This window comes from Vombatus ursinus, unplaced genomic scaffold, assembly GCF_900497805.2.
Source record: "Vombatus ursinus unplaced genomic scaffold, bare-nosed wombat genome assembly UNPS02014818.1, whole genome shotgun sequence".
In the NCBI taxonomy this organism is placed as follows: Eukaryota; Metazoa; Chordata; class Mammalia; order Diprotodontia; family Vombatidae; genus Vombatus; species Vombatus ursinus.
The window spans coordinates 33,168,696-33,190,735 of NW_020954596.1; positions in this window are offsets into that span (position 1 = coordinate 33,168,696).

Genomic DNA, 22,040 nt, shown 5'->3' on the forward strand with positions numbered 1-22,040 from the left:
GATAATAGTCAGAGGTGAGGATGAATTGGAGTTGATATTTGACAGAGCAGCATCTGGCACAGAGACTTAGTAATAACAGTAGAAGACAGTAGCAACCTTGAATCATTGGACATGGGACATTGTTCCACCCTCTGGTAAAACAAGTTCTGTGTGTAACTTTCATGTAGGTACCCAGACCACAAGTGTTTCCCCATGTGTGGGGCAGTCTTTCAAATGAAAACTTGTGGGAGAATAAGTTTAAGGTTCATGAGATGTTCTAGTTGTTACTTTACGTTTCATGAGGATAATTGGTAAAAATTATCATCTAAGGGAGAGGGAAGGAAAGGAAGGAATAGAATTTAGAACTCAAAACTTTAAAGAAAAAGATTTAAAAAATTGTTTTAGCACATAATTTGGGGGGGAGTGGATAAAATATACATATATATTTATTTATTTAGGCAATTGGGGTTAAGTGACTTGCCCAGGGTCACACAGCTAGTTAGTTAGTGACAAGTGTTTGGTCTGAGGCCGGATTTGAACTCAGGTCCTCCTGACTTCAGGGCCGGTGCTGTACCCACTGCGCCACCTAGCTGCCCCTTAAAATATTTTTAAAAAATGAAATTACAAACCTGGATCTGAAACAAACCAATAACAAGAATAATAAACATGGCACAGGGGGAGCTCATTAGCAATGGTTTGGAGAGGATTTTGGACCCACAAAATACATAGAACCTAGAATTGCTAAGTAGGGGGCAAAGAGTGAAAAATCCCCAGTCTAGGAATTAGAGAAGGAAAAAAATGTCTGAACAATTAGAGCTACCTAGCAATGGAACCAGGTCTTCATTACTAGAGTTCTTCAAGCAAAGACTGGATTGGAGAAGTTGCAGAGGGGATTCTTTCTCAGGCATGAGTTAAAGTAGAATGGTCCCTGAGTATCTTCCAACTCTAAGATCCTGAGATTTACAAAAGGCTTTTTTTTTTTTGTGGGGAGAGGGGTGGGTCACAACAGAATGTCTTTAAATAACAAATTAACTTGATGAAATACAATTATTCAATGTGAATGAATACACCTATTGTCTGAAAGTAATATTTGCCTATATACAGTCAATTAGTTCTTTAGCCTCACTAGAATGGATGTGGAGAAGAAGGGGAAACACTAATAATTTATAGCCACTGATGATCCTTTGCTTGCCTTTCCCCAAACCTTTTCCCTAAAAAATAATCAAATTGATTGAATTTAATTTTTTTTATTTCCCTTGTCCACCCTCTAGTGGAGATGCTAATGAGTAGTGAAAAAGCCAAAAAGGTAAGGTGACAAGGATAAGACCAATAATGTGTCCCCAGGATTCACAAACAGAATCATCTGGCCCAGAAAAATGTCAGAGCAGAAAATGAACGCAGATGGTGGTGCCCTGGGCACATAGTAGGCACATATTTAGTAACTGTTTAAGGGACTATATCCCCAACTCATCGTTCACTCTATAACACAAGGCAAAAAAATTTTTTTTAAAGAGGAGCAAGGTTTGAGGGGATCTCAACCCTATTCCCCCAAATCAATGGGAAACTTGAAAAGTAGATTTTCAACCAGTTTGTAGTAGAGATGCTTGAGCCATCTTTGCAATCACTGTTAGAGACCACACGTCTACTGGGAGCCCTGTAGATTCCAGTGTAATAGAACATCATGCCACCTAAATTATAGCTTAGAAGCAGACAATCACAGAACCAAGAGCCCTTGCTCTGAGGAGTATTATTGCCTAAACGAAAACTTTACTGCTGGAGCTTTGAAGATAATAACCCCGGGGTACATGTGGATATGGTGCTTTACGTTGTTTTTGAAGATGACCAGGTGAAGTCTCTTTGCTAATTTAAGGAGATGTTATCAAGTATAAGTAAGAAGTTGACATTTATTTTTAATAGTATTTTTCCCAATTACATTTTTTACATTTTATTTTTAAGTTTTGAGTTCCAAATTCTCTCTCTCCCTCCCCTCCCACCTCCCTAAGACAGTAAGCAAGGAGATATAGGTTATACCCGTGCAATCATGTAAAATATTTCCATATTAGTCGTTTTGTACAAGAAGACTTGAACAAAAAAAATGAAAGAAAGAAAAGGAAAGAAAAGAAGGAAAGTGAAAATAGCATGCTTCAGTCTGTATTCAGATAATATCAATTCTTTCTCTGGATAGCATGAAGAAGTTGACATTTAGGAAATCAGGTGAACATTTTCAACTATGTAGGATCCCCAAAATGAATCATATAAAGACAACACAAAAGAAAGTTAATTTTTTCCTCTTCTCTAACTGTTCAATGCATAGGAATTCATTCAGTTTTTAGATTTAGAGCTATAAAAATTTAGATTAGATTTAGATTTAGAGCTGTAAAGAGACTGTAGCTCTAGTTCTAGCTCAATGTTCTTATTTTACAGATAAAGAAACTGAGGCCCAGAGAAGAGATATGACTTGCCAAGGTAACGTCACTATGAAGTCAAAGATAAGACTGGACCCATGATTTCACTGGTATAGGGTGAGGTGGGTGTCACCATTGCTAACACTTACAGTATTAAAATATTGCCTAATGCACTGAGAAACTCAGGGACTTGTCAGAGTCACATAGCCAGTATGTGTCATAAGTGATGAAATCCAGCTTGCAGTCTAGGACATTGACACAATGACTTTTACTCTGTAAATTACCCTGCATTCAATTCTGGGTCCTTTGCGTTCATTTATTGCGCTCTTGCTACAATGCCATGCTATATGTTAGTAAACCAAAAAAAAGAAAAAAAAGGAAAAGGAAAAAAAATGAAAGGAAAAAGAAAACTTTATAGGTGAAACATTAACATTCTTTTTTTGGGGGGGCTAGGCAATGGGGTTAAGTAACTTGCCCAGGGTCACACAGCTAGTAAGTGTTACGTGTCTGAGGTCAAATTTGAACTCAGGTCCTTCTGAATCCAGAGCCGGTGCTCTATCCACTGTGCCACCTAGCTGCCCCCAAACATTAACATTCTTAAGCAATCAAATATTGCCAACTTTGAATATAGCTGTCTACCTCTGCTGATTCAACATTAAAGGTAGGGACTATGTAGAATAGTACTCTTTTTAAAAAATAAGTCTGGCACTTTTCATTTTTTTTTTAAATCTGAGTTTGAATGAATGTATAGTTGGTACTCTCAGAATTTCTATTCCTTCAAACAGTGGCTTCACTTTTAATTTGGTGGTCCAGTCTATTTTTTTTAAGAAGCTCATTGCCTAACAAAATACACAAAAGACTTGCACAGATTTAATTACAAAGTGCTCCTTAAAGAAATAAAGAACAACTTAAGTAGCTGGAGGAATATTCAATGCTCATGGCTGGGCTATGCCAATATGATAAAAATGACACTACCAAACTTATTTATATTTTTATACTATGTGAATCAAATTATCAAAGGTATTTTATAGAACTTAGTAAAGTAATAACAATTCATTTGGAAAAACAAAAGATCTATAATATCAAGGGGAATGATGGGGGAAAATGGTGGGAATCCAGGCCTCAAACTATATTGTAAAGCAATAGTCATAAAAACCATCTGGTTTTGGTTAAAAAATAGAAAGGAAAATCAAGAGAACAGACTAGACAAAAGGGAACCAGAAACAATAGAACTTAATAAGTCAGTGTTTGATAAACCAGAAAACATGAATTACTTAGGGAAGAACTCTCTTCTATTCGACAAGAGCTACTGGGAAAACTGGAGAGCAGTCCGGCAGAAATTAGGCTTAGACCAACCCCCTGCACCAGAGGCGTCAAACACACAGCCTGCATATGGCCCACAGTACTCCTAAGTGTGTTCTGAACCAGATTAAAATGTAATCAGGAAGTAGATAATGAAACAAATAAAAATACAGTAAAACATAGATAATATTACATTTTAAAACTAAGTCGATATGTGACCTGTAGGTATCCTTATGTAGCATTCAGTGACCCCTGTTTCTATTTATTTGGCACCATTGAACGACACCACATTCCACAAAACATTATAAATGGATACATGACCAAACATTAAAGATTATACTATAAAAAAGTTAGAAGAGAAGCAGATAATATACTCTTATACCTATTGGTAGAAGATCTATTCTTAAGCAAACAAAGAATAGTGACAATTGCAAAAGATAAAATAAATAACTTTGATTACACTAAACTTCTGAAAAAAGGGTTCATTATCCATGACATATAAAAAATTAACATATGATATATATATATACACACATATGTGTGTATGTGTGTGTGTGTGTATATAATTTTAAAAACCATTCCTCGGTGATCGACATGTATAATCAGTTGTCAAAAGAAAAATTGCAAACTATTAACAACCCCATGAAAGAATACTCCAAATCACTAATAATACAAGGTATGCAAATCATAACAACCTTGAGGTTTCACCTCATACCTTGCAAATTGACAAAGATGTCAAAAAATGGGAACATTATTTAAAAGTTGTGAGAAGATAGGTTCACTGGTAGATTGTTGATGGCGCTATGAAAAAAATTGAAAAGTAATTTGGCATTATGCAAATAAAGTGATTAAAATGGTCACTCTTTGACTCAGATGTTCCATTACTAGGCTTTTATCCCAGAGGTTGTTGATAAGAAGAAAGTATTCATATACACCAAAATATTTATAGCAGTGCTTTTTGTGATAGCAAAGAATTGAAATCAAAGTAAACCGTTGATTGCGGAATGGCTGAGCAAATTGTGGTACACAAATATAAGGGAATATTACTTTACTGTATGAACTGATGACTGTGTTGAATATAGAGAAGCACAGGAAGGTCTACATGAACGAATGCAGAGTGAAGTAAGCAGAGCCAAGAAAACAATACCCTACAACAATGCAGATGGAAAGGACACCCACACACAGAAAAAAAATCAAAAGTGAATATTGCAATATTATAAAGAGCAAGTATGACTTGAAAAAAGAGATAGATGACATTCTTCCCTTTGTAGAGGTGGGATGTCTATGAGAGGGCAGGCAGGTGACCTGGTGGATAGAGTGCTGGGTCTGGAGTCAGGAAGGCTCATCTTCCTAAGTTCCAATCTGGCCTCTGACATGTACTAGCTGTGTGATCCTGGGCAAGTCACTTAACCTTGTTTGCCTCAGTTTCCTCATCTATAAAATTAACTGGAAAATGAAATGGCAAGCCATTTCAAGACCCTTGCCAAGAAAGCCCCAAATGGGTAATGAAGAGCCAAACACGAGTGAAACAACTGAACAACAGCAACAACAACCGATGTCTACAAGTTTGTACATATTTTCAGGCCTTTTTTTTTTTTTTTTTAAGTTTTTAGGCAATTGAGGTTAAGTGACTTGCCCAGGGCCACACAGCTACTAAGTGTCAAGTGTTTGATCTGAGGCCGGATTTGAACTCAGGTCCTCCTGACTTCAGGGCCGGTGCTCTATCCACTCAGACTTTTTTGATGGATTGAACAGCTATGCTGATTTTCTTCTTGTCTTTTTTTGTCTTTAAAAATACTATTTATTATATGGGATAGCTTTCTGGAGGCAGAGGAGAAGGAATGCTGGTGGAAATAATGGTGATGTAAAAAGAAACAGAAGACATCAATAAACATTTATTTTTTTTAAATAGATATCAATAAAATATTTTTTAAAATAAACTTCTTCCCATTTGTTATTTACAAAAAGAAATAATCCACAGTATCTGGCAAAATAAGGACCACTTGAGTAGGAAAACAAGGCTTCTGGTAAAGTTGTCTCCTTTATGGATTTTGGTTTACTTTTTATCATTTTGTGCATTTTCCCTATACTGACCAATGAATACAGTGTATACTACATATATGTGCTTCATAAAAGTTTGCTTAATCTGTTGAACAAGCTGATCTTCAGCAAAGGTATATGTGCTTCCTGCAAATTTAAATTCAATAAGGAGATACTGAATAATTTAATTCAATTCAATAAACATATAATAAGTACATATTATGAGCCAGGAACTGGGGATGCAAAGGCAAAAAATAAGGAGTCGCTGAATTTTATAACACACACATAAATGCATACACACATATATACACATACATAAAACATATATACATATAGTATATATATATACACATATAGCATATACACACAACAGATAAAATGTACGTGTGTGTATACATACACATATACATATACATCTGTTAGATAGATAGATAGATAGATAGATAGATAGAACCAATGAATACAAGACAATATGAAGAGGGAGAGAAGATTTACAACTGGCAAAAATCAAGACTAGGAGGCAGTATTTGAGCTGAGTGTTGAAGTAAGCTAAGAACTGCAAGGGGCACTGGCAAAGAAAGCATATGTTCCAGTCCCAAGTAAAGGCACCATGTGAGAGAAGGAATTCTGAATTCAGAGAAGGAGAACATTTAGTTGGGCTCAAACCTAGAGTGTGTGAAAAATGAATGATAAGAAACGGTTGTTTGGTTGTTGTCCTTCATTCTCAAAAAGGACCAAAACGACATCACTATGCTAGTCAAGCTACGGTGTGTCCCACTGTGGCCGATTAGACCAATTCCAACTTGGGATGCTCTACCACAGGTCGGGCACAAATAGTTCATGTGACCATTTGGGGTGGATTTTCTAAATCTGTGCATCTCACATTTCTTTTGAGCTACTTCAATTCTGCTTTGTTCATAGAGAACTGACAGTTAGAAGCCAGATTGTGGCAAACTTTAAATGCCAGGTAGAATTCTATCCCAGAGGCAATAAAGAACCATTAAAGATGAGAAATGACATGGTCAGACCTATGCCTTAGGGATGTTATTTTGACTGCTGAATGGAGGGACTAGAGAGGGGGAAAGGCTGAAACAGGGAAAAGAGAACATTGGATGCAATTGCAATGGTCTAGGGAGGACGAAATGAGGGACCGAGTTAGAGCACAGCAGGGTCAGCAAAGAGATGAATACAGGGATGTGATGAAGGTAGAATCAAGACTTGGCAAATGACTCCATATTCAAATTGAAGAAGAGAAAAGAGTTGAAGAGGACTGAGGCTGCCAACTTGAATAACTGTTAGGATGGTGGTGTCCTAACAGATACATAGAATTCTGCGGGATGGTTAGGTTTAGGGAAGAAAATAGTGAGTTCCATTTTGAACACATCGAATTTGAATTAGGAATTCAATTTGCCTGTTAGATAGCATGGGTGAAAGGAAGTAAATAAATCTGGAAAGGCAATTGAAATCACATGGTGGAGGGCTTTAAATTCTGGTCAAGGATTTTATATTTAATCCAATAGTTCTCAAGCTTTTTGGTCTCAGGACTCCTTTATACTCTAAAGTAAAAATCATTGAGGACCCCTGAGAGCTTTTGTGTATGTAGATTATATATAGATACTTACCATATTAGACATTAAAAATGATCTTTTAAAAAATTTAATGCATTTTGATATAATAAACCCATTACATGATAACATAAATTACATATTTTATGAAAAATAACCATATTTCCCAAAACAAAAAATATTTAATGTGAAGAGTGGCATTGTTGTACATTTTTGTAAATCTCTTTAATGCTTGGCTCAATAGAAGACAGCTGGATTCTCATTTCTGATTCTGCATTCAATCTGTTGTGATATGTTGTTTTGGTTGAAGTGTATGAAAGAAAATCTAGCCTTGCACAGATATGTAGTTGGAAAAAGGAGTATTTTAATAGTCTTTTCAGATAACTGTGAATATTCTTCTTTGATACTAAAACTAACTTGACAAATGGTAACTTTTTAAAGGTTGGTTGCAATATGGAATCTGAAACTATGAATAATATGAAGTTATGAACTTTTTGGACTCTGTTACATTGAATGGATAATAACATACACTGTCCTGCCTTATAATGTGAATGGATCTTTTAACCATGCATGATATTGTAAAATCGTGCATTGGTCATTTGGAAAATGTGGTTCACTGAGTCATGCAGATCTTCCAAATGGCGACACCTCATTATGCAATATCCAAAAATCACATTTGTTAGTATCAACTCCTTTCACCCCACCCCATCTCATCAGAAAAGCCATGAAGTATTGGGAAGCTGTCAAGTTCATGGTGACAGATACAAGTTTTCCAAAATTCTAATTTTCACTGAAAGCTCAAATTTTATCATTGCCAAAGAACACTGTCAATTGTTTTCCTTTAAGTGACAGGCTGACTTCATTCATTTTCGAGAAACTGTCTGCCAAATGCCCAGATCTGAAGCATAGTTTATCTCCCAGTTGTTCTTTCAAGTAACAATGGTGTTCCATGAGAAAGGCAGCTAGTTCGGCTCATAACTCAATCACACAAGTGCTTTCCCTCAGGACAACCATGGTGCTTTGGTATGCAGCAGGCATGCTTTATGCATACTTCCCATTTAATCAAGGAATATTAAAAAATATGTGTACTCAAAGGTCAAGATTTAATAAAATTAATAACTTTTATTGCTTCATCAAGGATATTCTCAAATGAAACTGGCATTTTATTTTGTGTGCGTGTGTGTGTGTGTGTGTGTGTGTGCGTGTGTGTGTGTGTGTGTGTGTGTGTGGCAATGACCACTAGTACAGTTTGGGGCCACTGCCTTGATTCCTGCTAAGTCATCATCATCAGTTCTACCCAACATTGCTTTTGCACCATCAGTGCAAATGTCAACACAGTTGCTCCAGGGAAAACCATGAGATTCAAAAAACTCATTAAGCATTTTGAGTACCCGAGCACCACTTGTATTTGTTGCGAAGTACTCACACAAAGTAAGAATCTTCTTTGGTTAGTTGTTGCTGCTACCAGGTGAATACAAGCAAAACAGATTCATCCATTTGTAAGGCAAGAGGACAATTTCGAAGATATTAACTCAGCCTTCATGTTGACAGCTAAATCTTTAATTCACAGATCATGTGCTTCTGGAAAACTCTACTGTACACTCATGAGAGAATGACAGTGAAAAAAACAAATACTGTCTTGGGATTACAATTATCTCTTCCACATCACGATTTTCCCCATCAAGGTTTACAGGTTGGCACAAGAAATTAAATGGGAATTTTTGGGGGGAGTCTTGTGGAAGCTACAGACATGAGAAGGCTAGCAGATGACAGAAAAAGTTTAGAAACTCAGAAACACAAATATATATATATATATATATATATAGTATTGTATAATACAGCCTCTGACTAAATACTTAACCCAAATTTTACAATAAGGTATTGTAAACATCCCATAAAAGAAAAAGAAAAGAAAATAAAGACTTCTCCGGTATGAAGAGAAAGCCAAAAATTCTTACCAGGGTTTTCCAGATCACCAGGGGTGCCATGCCCCTAACCTCCGTGATGTGGAAGGGATAACTGCATAATGAAATAGTTTTAACTTTCCAGAAAGAGTTTCAGGGACCCTCAAACTACACTTTGAGAACTGCTGCTAGAGATAACAAGGAACCATTGAAGATTTTTTGAGCAGGGGAGTGACATAATGAAGTCCAAAACACATTCAGCTGGTGAGGCAGGACACAGCAGCAAAGAACATTTAGGAAAGAGTGGTAGCTAGAAAGAGATCAACTGTCTCAGTCTCACCAGTTTTAAAGATGAAGTCTTTTTGCAGCCAATCAAAGGAAGCTACCTCTACCCACATGGTAGGGACTGAAGAGCGGCTCCACGTAAGGCAATCTAGGTATGCCCAGGCAAGCCCCCTTAGGGGTACCTCTACCTTAGGTGACCTGGGCAGGTTCCAAAGGCTCCATTAGATTTGTATTGAAATAAAAAGATAGAGGGGCAGCTAGGTGGCACAGAGGATAAAGCACCGGCATTGGAGTCAGGAGGACCCGAGTTCAAATCAGACCTCAGACACATAATACTTCCTAGATGTGTGACTTTGTGCTAGTCACTTAACCCCAATTGCCTCACTTAAAAAAAAAAAAAAAAAGAAAAAAAAGAAAGAAAAGGATAGGATGTTAAATTCACCTTCCCAAGGCTCACTGTAAGTGTCCTAACTAGAGTAGCAGACAGGATGATGAGGACAGTATGTATCTCATCCTATTCTCATATGAGTTTGGTTTTTTTTACTAGGCCTTTGTATTTTGTTTTATATTTCATTCTTTTTGTTTTGTGCTGTTTTTGTCTGTAATAATGATTTGCTTCAGTATAGTTCTTGCGAATATTCTGAGGATTGTGTTTGTAGTATGGAGATTTTAAATCTGTCAGTTTATGAAAGATAATAAGATTCTGATATATTATTTTTATTATTATTTCAAAAGGTTATTTTAAAATGAGATGTATGGAACTCCAGATGTTCCTTGTTGAGACTGCTATAGGATTAACAGCATCAAACTATAGAATACTACAAGACATCTATGTCTGCTCAAAAGAGATTGGACCAAAAATCCACGTGAGAAAAAAAAGCCTACCATCCAGACTATCATTGATCAATAAACCAAGACTTTATTTTGTACTTTCTATGTGTCAGGTCCTGTGCTAGGCATCAGGGGATACAAAGATGAAAACTAAATAATGTCTGCCCTCAGATAGCTTACATTTTATTGGGGGAGAAAACATTGATACAAAACACATACAAGCCAACATTAGCAGGGAAGGCATTAGCAATGAGGAGAGCCAGGAAAGACCTCATATAGAAAGCGGTATTTGAGCTGTCTGAAGGATACCAGTTATTTTAAGAGGTGGAGATAAAGAGGGGGAGCAATCTTGTAATGGGATGACTAGTACAAACAAATGGAGTTAGAAGATGGCATGTTATGGGTGAGGAATAGGTAGGACAGTATGGCTGGACCACAGAGTCTATATAGGGAAATATTGTTTAAGAAGACTGGAAAGGTGGGATACAGACAAAAAGCTATACATGACAAACAGAAATTTATATTTAACCCTAGAAGTAAGAGGGTTTGGAGTTTACTGAATAGGAGTGGGGAGGAGAGAAGACATGGTTATATCTGTGCTTTAGGAAAATCACTTTGGTTGCTATGAAGAATGGGGAGAGATGAAGCGATTGAGACCAATTTACAGGCTGTTGCAATAAGTTAGGAGAGAAGCGATGAGGACTTAATGGGATTGGTCATCTGAGTGGAGAGGATAGAATGGAAGGGTGTTGTGGAATTAGAAATGACAAGATTTGGCAGCCAATTGGATCCATACAAGACTATGAGGAAGAGGTGAATGCTGTCTTGTCCCACACAAGCAATTGCTTGCCGAATTGTTATTTCTAATTTCACATCTTCTCTTTCAGCAAAGAAGACTGAGAAGAATCAGGCAGAGAGGAAGGAGAACCAAGACTGAGTAGTATTACAAAAGTTCCAAGAGAAGTAACCAGGAGGAGATGGTCATCACCCTAGAGAGGTCAAGAAGATTATGCCATGCAGTTGAATGTCTTATATGTAGATAGGCAATGGATCTAGTATTAAATAGAAGTGAACAGGTTGGATTGTATATGGGAAAATTATGCAGTTTACCTGGAGATCATCAGCTGATCTGTGACCAAAAAACAACAAAAACCCAACCAAATTTACATCAATATTCCTCCAGTTATTCTTGTTGTCAAGAGGTTTCAGTCATGTCCAGAAAACAAAGCAGACCAGTCAGGTAGCACGAGTGAAGGGCAACAGCCTGAGAACTGTACCAGGCTCCATGGATGTTAAAAGAAGTAAATGAAGGTATCTTGGTGGGGTGGGGGTGGGGGTTGGGGTTGGGGGTGGGTGTAGATCTTATGGACAACAATTGTACAGAATTCGGTGCAGATAGTTGATAGATCCAATCTGCTCGACTGGAAGGAGTAACCACATCAAGATCACGGAGCCATCCATGGAAGCATTAAAAACAAGTCTCAGATTCAGATCCCATAGAAACATTAAGAGACAGCAAGGTGACACTGGGTGGATTAATACATATAGTGCTGCACCTGGCCTCAGGCAGACCTTAAAACATAAGCTACATGATCTTGAGTAAGTCACCTTCCTCAAGCATGGTTTGCTTATTGGTAAAATGGGGACACCTATTTAGAGGGTTATGAGGCTCAGATGAAAAAGTACTAAGGAAGGAATCTTGAAATGTTAAAACATCATATAAATGCTATTATGATTTTTGATAAGAGTTCAGAAGGTGAAACAGTACAGTAGCCCTATGACCGGCAGCTCAGTAGAAGAGTCTGGGGGAGAGGCGAAAGGGATGAATAAAGGGAGGCCCCTCAGAGCTGTAACATCTGACAGGAGGGACCGTCAAGAGGGAGGGGAGAAGGAGGGGAATTCTTACAGAAGGGACTCCAAGGTGGCTTACAATTGAAATATAACAAAGGAAGAAGAGTTCACACTATGAAAGGAACAGAGGATTGGGCTGCAACTCAATGGATATGCCCTGGCTGTCTGAACTTGTTTTTCACACCTTCCCTTGGTTAGGCGAGGTAATTGAGTGCTTTGGTTTAAAAGACCTCCTGCTGGGTGCCAGGCTCCATGGGGAAGTAAAATAAACAAGACGTAGTTAATTGTGTCAACTCTGCTTAATTATATCAACAGAATTTGGAAAGCAAGGTTTGCTAAGGAACTCAGAATCAGAGCTGATTGTAAGGTCAAGGATAGCCTACCTAAAGATTGTATTCATCTGACTGCATCAATAAATACTTAACTCTCCATTTGCACAGATAATGCATCACAAGTAAAAGATATGACTTTTAGCCTCCTGGTGAAGAGGGGAAAGGCAATGTAGCCAGTACACCTGGCTTAGAGCTTAGACATCTGAGACTCAGCCAATTGCTTCCACGGCTGACCTCACAGAGGTGATGTGGAAGAACTCTAGAAAACTGTGAAAGTGCTGCATAAACATGAATTGTTATCCTATGCATACAATGCTGTAGTTTTAGGGATTAAGATGTAAAGGATAAAATCAAAATTAAAAATGAGCATTTTCCATTTTCCTCTGTATATAGCTCAAGAAGTTTTCCTACAAACTTTAGCAAGAACTATACCCATGTTTGGCGAAAAGTGAAAAGAATCTCAACTTCAGTATTTGAATAATTAAGGAGTCACACTTTAAAAGCCTCATGTTTGATCGTTATCCTTAGATTCTAATCAAATAATTTAATGTTATCATTGGCCATGATTTATAATTTCCTCCCTGACCTAACGGAACACTTAAATAAGCCTAAATGTTAATGTTCTATTGACAATTATTACCCATTTCAAAAATTCTTATCATAAATTCCTATCATAGTTAGAAAAATTTAAAAATTACTTAAAAACAGCTTTTGGACTATCTTTCTCAAATCTGCAAATGATAGGCAGCTTATTGAGTTAGAAAGAAGACTGCACTAAAGATTAGGAGACCCAGGGTCCTATGGATGCAAGAGCTTGGGAAAGCCATTGAGGTTCTCCAAACCTGTTTCTTCAAGAATAAAAAGAATAACATTTACACGAGTTTTAAGTTTGCAAAGTGCTTTGCATGCATTATTTCATTTGGGACTTATAACCCTGTGAGATACTATGTGTACTGTTATTCCCATTTTATACAGCTTGATGGAGCCTAAGTGACTCCCTACTATTCTCATTTTACAAGATGGCATGGTGGTGATGGTGGGGAACTCATACTTAGGTAGCCCAAGTCATAGGGCTAGTCAGAGTAGGGTTTGAACTCAGCTATTTCTGACTTCAAATTCAGCACTTTATTGAGACCAGATGATCTCTAAGGTCCTCAGTTTTTAATAGTCCATGGCTGCTCATTCATATGGCTCATGAATTTGTTCCCACTCATTCCACATTCACAACACATGCTTATCATTTAAAGAGGCAAGAAATCAAATTTTTGTTTTGCATTTTGAAATGGTATTGTCACTTCAGAGGTTAAAACAATACCTTCAAAAATGGAAAATGCTTGACTCATAGGGGGATGAAACCCACCACTACTGAAAACCAAAATGGATTTTTCAATTCAGTAGAAAATTTGAATTGACAAAAGTGTGTGCCAAAAAATAGCTTGCAAAGCTACAGACTTCCACCATGTGTAGTCACCTAACTGGTGCCTGGTTTAAGTGTTCACTCTTTATGCTGTTGGTAGCAAAATAAGGTGAAAGAGTTTTGATGTCTTATGCCCAGAAATCAAATGGTAAGAAATGCTTTTCAGTAAGAAATGACACAACTAAAAATGACAAATTGTCACATGGTTGTTTAATTAACAGGTTTAAAATGATCAACAAGTCAATTAATTATGTGGCATCAAATTCTGGCTTTATTCACTGTACACACTTGCCTTGGTAACAGATGTCTGTGTATATTACACATACACAGTGAAAGACTTTTTTGTATAACTTTTGATGCAAAGTGGAACATTTTAAAAAATCATTTCAAAAATCAAATCTTATATAATGGAAACACTTTAACCACAGCATTCACATGCTCTTACTGTGGGTCCCAGAGGCTTATCTAAACCCTAGCAACACAATTAAACCACCTTCGCTCAAAATGGTGTCAGGATGAAACTATCTATTTACAGACCACTGATAAGTTATGACAACACTATTTCTCTGCCTGTCACTGCATTTCTTTTAACCCCCTGGCACTAGCAGTCAGGATTTCCTCAACACTATGGACTTATCTCAAATGCATTAGTACAGAAGAGTTGAAAATCTGGGCTGCTACTGCCATGTACAGAAATGGAAAGATGGTTTGGAAATAAAAAGAAGAAAAGTGACGAACTGCCACATATCTGTTCTTAAAAGTTTCCAATTTCCAACAAAAGATAAAAAAAACTTTATATATTATACAAATGGTAAAAAAATAAATCTAGCCGGTCTGGAAATTCTGATATGAAACACAATCGTCAATGACTCCCAATATTTTAAATTTTTTTATAGAATTTAAGTACCATAGTTTCTAACCATGTTTAACTGCAGTAGTTAACCCTAGTGTTTCTACTTTCAGTAAACTTGTACCTAACATGTACATACATAGGCACAAACTAGACATTGCAATAATATGAAGATAAACCATGTCAAAGTTTAGTATTGTTTACAAATTTTTATTACTTGAGAAACAAAGCTAAAACTTGGCAAAAAGAAAATATTTGAGAAAGGCTCTAATGTGAAACTATTCCACTATAATCTTTTCCAAAATTTCCTATCAGAATAAAAGCCAGATGAGCTGACTCTTTAATATGAGAACTATGAAGCTAATTTTGTTATTTAACTATATACATAGCATGGTAGGGGGAGAGGATAGGCAAAATGGAAGAAAATGTGAACTGCAAGGAAAATTTATTGAATAAAATGAGGCCCAAATATTTATTCACATATAGACACATGAAAGGTGGGAATCAGCCATGGTTTGTTGGCACCTAGTAATCCAACCAAGGTCCACACTTGCCTTTCTTATTTGAGTCTCCCAAATTCCCTAAGGGATGTGAAATTCAGGCCTGAAGGGCAAGAGTGTATGAGATATACAATAATTACAATATATAACAAACAAGGAATGGCAGGAAAGGAAATATAAAGGATGGCAAAGAAATGTATAATTGAAAAAGATGGTTTGGGTCACATGGTAAGAAATAACCAATGGAGAGCCTGCATGCTATGTTGGGTATCAAGATGTCATGAGAACTCAAGGAAAGCTCCCAGCACATTAAATGATTTCTTAAGTGCCATATTTGTGAAAAGATATAACTAAGAGACAAGAAAAAGAAGCATGTCAAGATTGCAATCTGTATCGTTAAAAAAGGAATACCAATTGGATCACCCAAAGTCAATTTAAAACGCAGGCTGATTGAATTCAACACATTTCTGGTGAACCAACAATTTTCTGCCATTAGTTTGTCACCAAGTCTTGTCTTTATTTACCTTTGGTATTGACTTGTGATTACATACTTTAGGGAACTCCCAGGGAAGGAACTATCTTTACCCATATTGAATTCTTAATTGTTCTGAAACTTACAGTCCTGAGTTGCATGGAGAGTTTAAGTAGTTTGCCCAGCAAGTATTTGTCAGAGGCAGAAGTCAAACTAGGACTTCTGAACTCTTAGGTCATTTCTTTATTCTCTATGCTACCTCTCTATGCTAACGTCTGATGATCTTTAGGAATATTGATGAAAACCAGGAGCTAAGAACAAAGAACCCTGAAAAGCAATTTTAAAAAAAAGGTCACGTGCTTGGTTCATAAACCTCCTCTGATCCAAATTAACTCTCAGTTTACACACAAACTTAGTTAACTATTTCTAAGCCACTATAATTGAAGCAACAGGTCAGATATGTTGGAGTACTGGAGGTACGAATACTGGTAAAAGCAAAAAAGAAGACAAGTATAACTGTTCAAGGCAGACACAAGAATTACAAAAGCAGAGTCATCTGGGGCCATTCAATTAAGAGCACCCACTGCTCACTCCACTATGCAACAGCTTATGAGGCTAGCACTGGATTATTATGGAGTACCAGAATTAGCGTTCATAATGAAGCTGTCATCAAGAAAAGGTTAAATTATATTCCATATCCCCAGCTTAATAAAAGATAATTGTGGGTAATGCATTTTAAAAAGATTTCCATCTAAAACACTTAAAAACAATTTAAAAAAACCTAGTAACTGACAAGGGTAAGCATCAATAATCTGGAAAATTCACTTTTGTGGAAGAGGTGCTACTATTATAAAACCAAATACAAATTTTAAAACATAATCATCTATTTCGAATTATCCACATCACTGCTTCACTCCATTAGCATAGATCAAGAGCTGAACACAAAGGAAATTCTCACAAAATGATCAACTGAACTGTGATGTGACTGAAAGAAAAGCACAGCCTCAGGATCCCCTAATCACCAAGTAAGCAATACCTCTTAGGAAGTCCTAGCAGTCTTTCTGAGGAAAGACTCTCCATTGAAATTCATCATCTTGGTGCTTTCCTGCAATAAACTTGGGAAAGGCTGCAATCAGCCTGAGGTCTCCTGAATGGTAGGGGAATAAATGTTTTTAAACAGTATGAGATGGCTGGGTGGGAGACTCCAAAAATATGGCCTGTACAACTAGTTCTATCTGCTTTATAACCTCGCAGCACTCCTAATTTAAAAGAGGAGGTAGCATCTTGCAGTAGAAGTACCTTTGAGTCAGGAGTCAGAAAACCTGTGTTTGAGTCCCAGCTCTGCAAATCAGTCTCTAGACCAGTTTTGTTACTTGTACAAAGGCCAGAATACTGTTTGTCCTCCTTACTCTACAGAGAAATGAAAATCAAATCAGTTAATAAGTGCTTAAATGTTTTAAACAATATAGAGCATTACATTATACTTCTTTCTAATGCTAACCTTCTATAAACCTGGAAATCTTTATGGGAAAGTCAGCAAAGTAAAATTGCTCTTCTACATTTTTGGCAGATAAGAAGAAAAAAAGTATATGTTGGTGAAATTAATAAATTCACCAGGCTATGGCTGGTCAATGTAAAACAGTCATCAAAGACTTTCTCAAAGACAGATGTTTCAATGCCTACAAGGGTAGGCATTTCTAAGAGCGTATTACACACTCAAAGTCTTGTGTAGGAATTGTTGTATAGCCCTATAGTGAAGACATGCATCTCTAGAGAAAGTACAAGTACTCACCTCCAAAAAAGGTGCAAAGAATTCATTAGCAGAACCTGTTCCCCTTATCAGAATTAGTTTCAGTATCAACTTACTTCAACACTAAGGATCCATTTCATTCAGTGTGAGAATGACTAAAAATAACACAAACTCCAATTCTTCCACAAACTTAAAGGCAATTTTTAAAATGTTGTGGTCAAAAAGACTCATCACCTAGAGGCCAACATGTTACAGCAATAAGCCTCTAAGAATCTAGGTAACTGAAGCCTTTTCTTACATTATGCCAAAATGTGCATTTCTACAACTTCACTGAAATTAGAGTAGGAAGGGAACTCAGCACAAATTGTCCCGAAATAAAAATCTTCTATCATAAATAATAAAGGTTTTCCAGTCTTTGCCTAAAGACCTCTAAGAGTGTAAACCCACTATTTCCCAAAGCAGCAAATTCAACTTTGGGATAGCTCTAATTACTAGGAAGTTATTTCTTATATAAAATCTGCCCTGCATATCTTATCCATTGTCCTAGTTTTTCTCTAACTTTGCAGGACCTGTCAAAGCTTATGATTTATTATTGGCATAGCCTTTGAGAATCCAGGGTTACCTACATGAGGCACCAGAGCAGCACTTTATTGAAAGTTCATCATCAACAATATATATTTATTTTGCATCTACAAGGGAAAAATGAATATACTTTAGGAAAACTTAGTACATCAAAACACATGAAATTGGAAGGTTTGGTTAAAAAAAGGCAAGAAAATGTAAAATACAGTAATGCAGGTGTAATATAAACCATATTTCAATCTAAGAAACAAATACATTTTGGTAATGTATTTAATCTTAGGAAGTACATGTCAGACAAAGCTGCCAAAATAAAGCTTCTTGGAATTTTTTAACTCTTTTACAACATATAATCTTTCCAGTAACTTGTTTTATCTTTTACCTCTGATAAGCATAATTATAACTGCATACAAACATATAAAGCAAATACACTAAAGGAAACCTCAAATATCCACCACCACAATACAGGGATGAAATCCTAGTCATTCTGTCTACTAATAGCACACAGGTTACTTTCATTGATCTTTTAAAATTAAAATCTTTCCTTACTTGAGAACAAGAATAGCACCAGTAGATTCTACCTGTATAAAACATCTATCTCTGTAGCATCTGTTTGGGCTCTTTGATGAGGTATTAAGTATTCACTAGTGCCATAAAGCTAAGTGTCTCTAGTGTTGTTATTTCACTGTACAATTCGCAACACTATGAACAAAACACTCGTACAACCATTAAGAAACATTTTTCCCCAAATCATTCTTTCAAAGAGCTTCCATGCAACAAATTGCTCTCAGTAAAAGCAGCCATCTTAATTTTCTTCTGATCATTCCTCAGATATTAGGCATGACTAATATATAGAAATGAACTAAAACTCTGTATTTCAAATGACTTGTGAACACCCTTCGAATCACGTAGAAAATTTATTGTTGGAAATGAAGGCAATTCACTCTGTATAAATATCAAATCCCCTATTGAACTCTCTGTAAAAGAAAGAATTGTCACTATTGCTTCTGGTTAATGCATAACAAATGCTTAAAACATTGGGAAAATGTTATCATGTAAAATACAGGTATAGCCCTAATTTTATAAAAACAAATAACAGCATTTTATGATTTCCAAAAGATCCTTTTATTAAATCATAAGAATTCTTAAATCCCTCACACCACCTCACATCACTCCCTAAACCCAAAATTCCAAAAGGTTGGCCTTTCCAATCTCCAACCCTGGGCAACCCTCCGCCAACCATTTTCTACATATATCCATGCTAAACTTATATTACCTAACCTTGTCTGGCAAGCTGCTTGGTAAACCTTTTGTCCTTAATCTTTATTTTATCCCACATAGCAGCTGCCTTAAATCTTTTTGACATTCCACATTTCTAGCTCTATTCCACTCTAAGCAAATGAGTTCTCACAACTTTCCAAAATATCGGTATTCCAATTCATTCCTTGTTTTTCTACAAGGCTAGCCCTTTCACTTGTGTTTAATTCCATCTCCCTCACATATCTTCAACTTTTATCCTCTCCAGTTGTTCCTTTTCTTCTGCCTAAAAACACATTCAGCCCTCTAATATTAAAAAACAAGCGAAAACTTTTCTAAGATTCTTCTACGCTTTCCCTTCCACCAAATTTCTCCAAGAGGGTATTACAAACTCTGCCTTTATTTCATTTACCCTTATTAAATCCCTTGCAAATTAGTTTAATCTAACCACTATTCTACTGAAACTGCCTTCTCCAAATTCACATAACTGCTAAAAAAAAAAAAATCAGACTTCCCTAAAGCCACTAAAAGTACTTCTCTTCGTTTCAACCTCACCAGATCCCTATGACCTGTTCTTCATATTCATCTTCCATTTCTTGTAGTCTTGAAATTTGTGTCTTTCGACTTCTGACACTGCATACTGTTTCTCACCTCTGGCCAAACTTTCTGTCCCTGAACTCTTTCCTACAAGCCTGGCATGCTGTTATCTCCCAGGAACACCTGCTAGCTAAAATCCTAACTAGCTTTCAGGTATCAGATAAAATCCCATCTGTTCCTTAATGAAGCTTTTCCTCATGGATGTGAGCTTTCTCACCTTAGAACTTCCACAACACTTTCTATTTTTTTTTATTTTTTTACTATACTGATCACATACAGGTTCAAAGTAACGTCCATTAGATCTCTCCTATTTAGAGTGTAAGTCCTTGAAAGAAGCAGGGCCAGGTAGGCCTCTCATATTTTTCTAACTACCTCAATTCTAGGACATTACTTTGAACACAGCAGGCACTCAAAACAATATATGCTGAATGACTAGATTTGGCCAAATTTGTTATTTGCACATTTTCAGGAATACAATCAGATGTAACTGTTCCATGGGACAATTAAAAAAAATCAAGTATACAAACCTTCTTTTGTTACATTTAACTATCAAATACACCTGTCCTGATTCTAATGGAACAAGACTAACACGACTAACTAAATTCTCAGCTTTTATTAGCAGCAGCAAGCATTAACACTATACTAGAAAGAACACTTTGTTATACAAACTATAAACCAAGACAAAATTCTTTAGCAGCATCCTTATCATTACTATATTGAGGTTTCCAGATTGCTAGTAAGAGATTTTACAATTTTAAAATGTGTTGTGAGATGTTCAAAAAGTCAACGACAGTATCGAGAATGGTTGGCTCAGTAGCAATGTGAAAAAAGTTTTAAAGAACTGACCTTGTCAAACGTGATAAAATCCCTTCAGACACTGCTATTACCAAATCAACTCACAACAACCCCAAATTCTTTTATCTTAGTCTACATTAGAAGCACAGATTTTTAGAGGTGGAATCAAACCTCAAGTGTTCTATTCTAATCCGTACTTTTGACAAATGAACTAAACAAGCACCGAATCTGAAAGCTGGAAGAAACTTCAGCATCAATCTAGCTGAACCAATCAACGTATCTGATAAGTGGTCCTATAGACCACATCTAGAACATGGTGTTCAGTTGTGTGTGCAACCTTGAAAGATCAATCAACCTTGGATCAATCCAAGAAAACCCAATCAGAAGGGTGAAACATCTGAAAATAATGTAAAGGGAGACTCAAAAACTCTTCATATACCAAATATCATGCAGAAAAAGGAATAAAGGTGTTCTATCTCACTACTGAAGATTAGAAAATAACAGATGGGTATGCAAATAACAATGTTTCAAATCCACATAAGGAAAAACTTCAAAAAAAAGAGAGAGATCAGAACATCAACAGAGCTACTACTCTTTGACAGAGGTATTTAAGCACTGGCTGAATTGTTACGATGATGCTTTTGAAGCATTTTTTTTTTACCGAGTGGTAAATTGTTAGAACTTCTAAGGGGCCATAGAAAAGTCCTATAATTCTACGGTTGCGTTCTAGATATCAACCTTTTAGCCATTTTTCTCTCTTAAAGTCCTCTCTTCCTCAAAGCAGCTGCTAATACTTAAAGACATGAGGAGAGACCTTTTTTGTCTAAATAGGCTTTAAAAATTTCCTAGCTCGAGAAGATAAACAAAAAAAAACCCTTTGTCTTTTGATACACAGTCTGGCTTATTTTTAATATATAGCAGTTAACTAACTGGCCATATGATTATGGGCTTATCCTTTCTGGACCTCAGTCTCCTCATCTAAAATTCTATGACTCTGTTTAATCTCCAAATTAAGTAAGTAATTTAAAGGGTACAGTGAACATTAAATTAACAGTTGCCTTTTTCATTGGAAAACTAACCCCAAATTCTTTGTTGGGAAAATAAAATGCAAAACAATTTAACATATTAAGCAAAATTTAATTCTAAAGTAGGAATTGGCAATCTTTATAACAAACATGGTACATAATGTCACTTACATACGTTTTTCAATCATTAGAAAGCCTAAGCTTTGGTCAGGTTAAAACACTGTTAAACATGATGAAGGCAAGATCCAGATCTTGCCTAGATCTACTGTCTCCTAATGTTAATCCCCACTAGCAAACAGCCTAC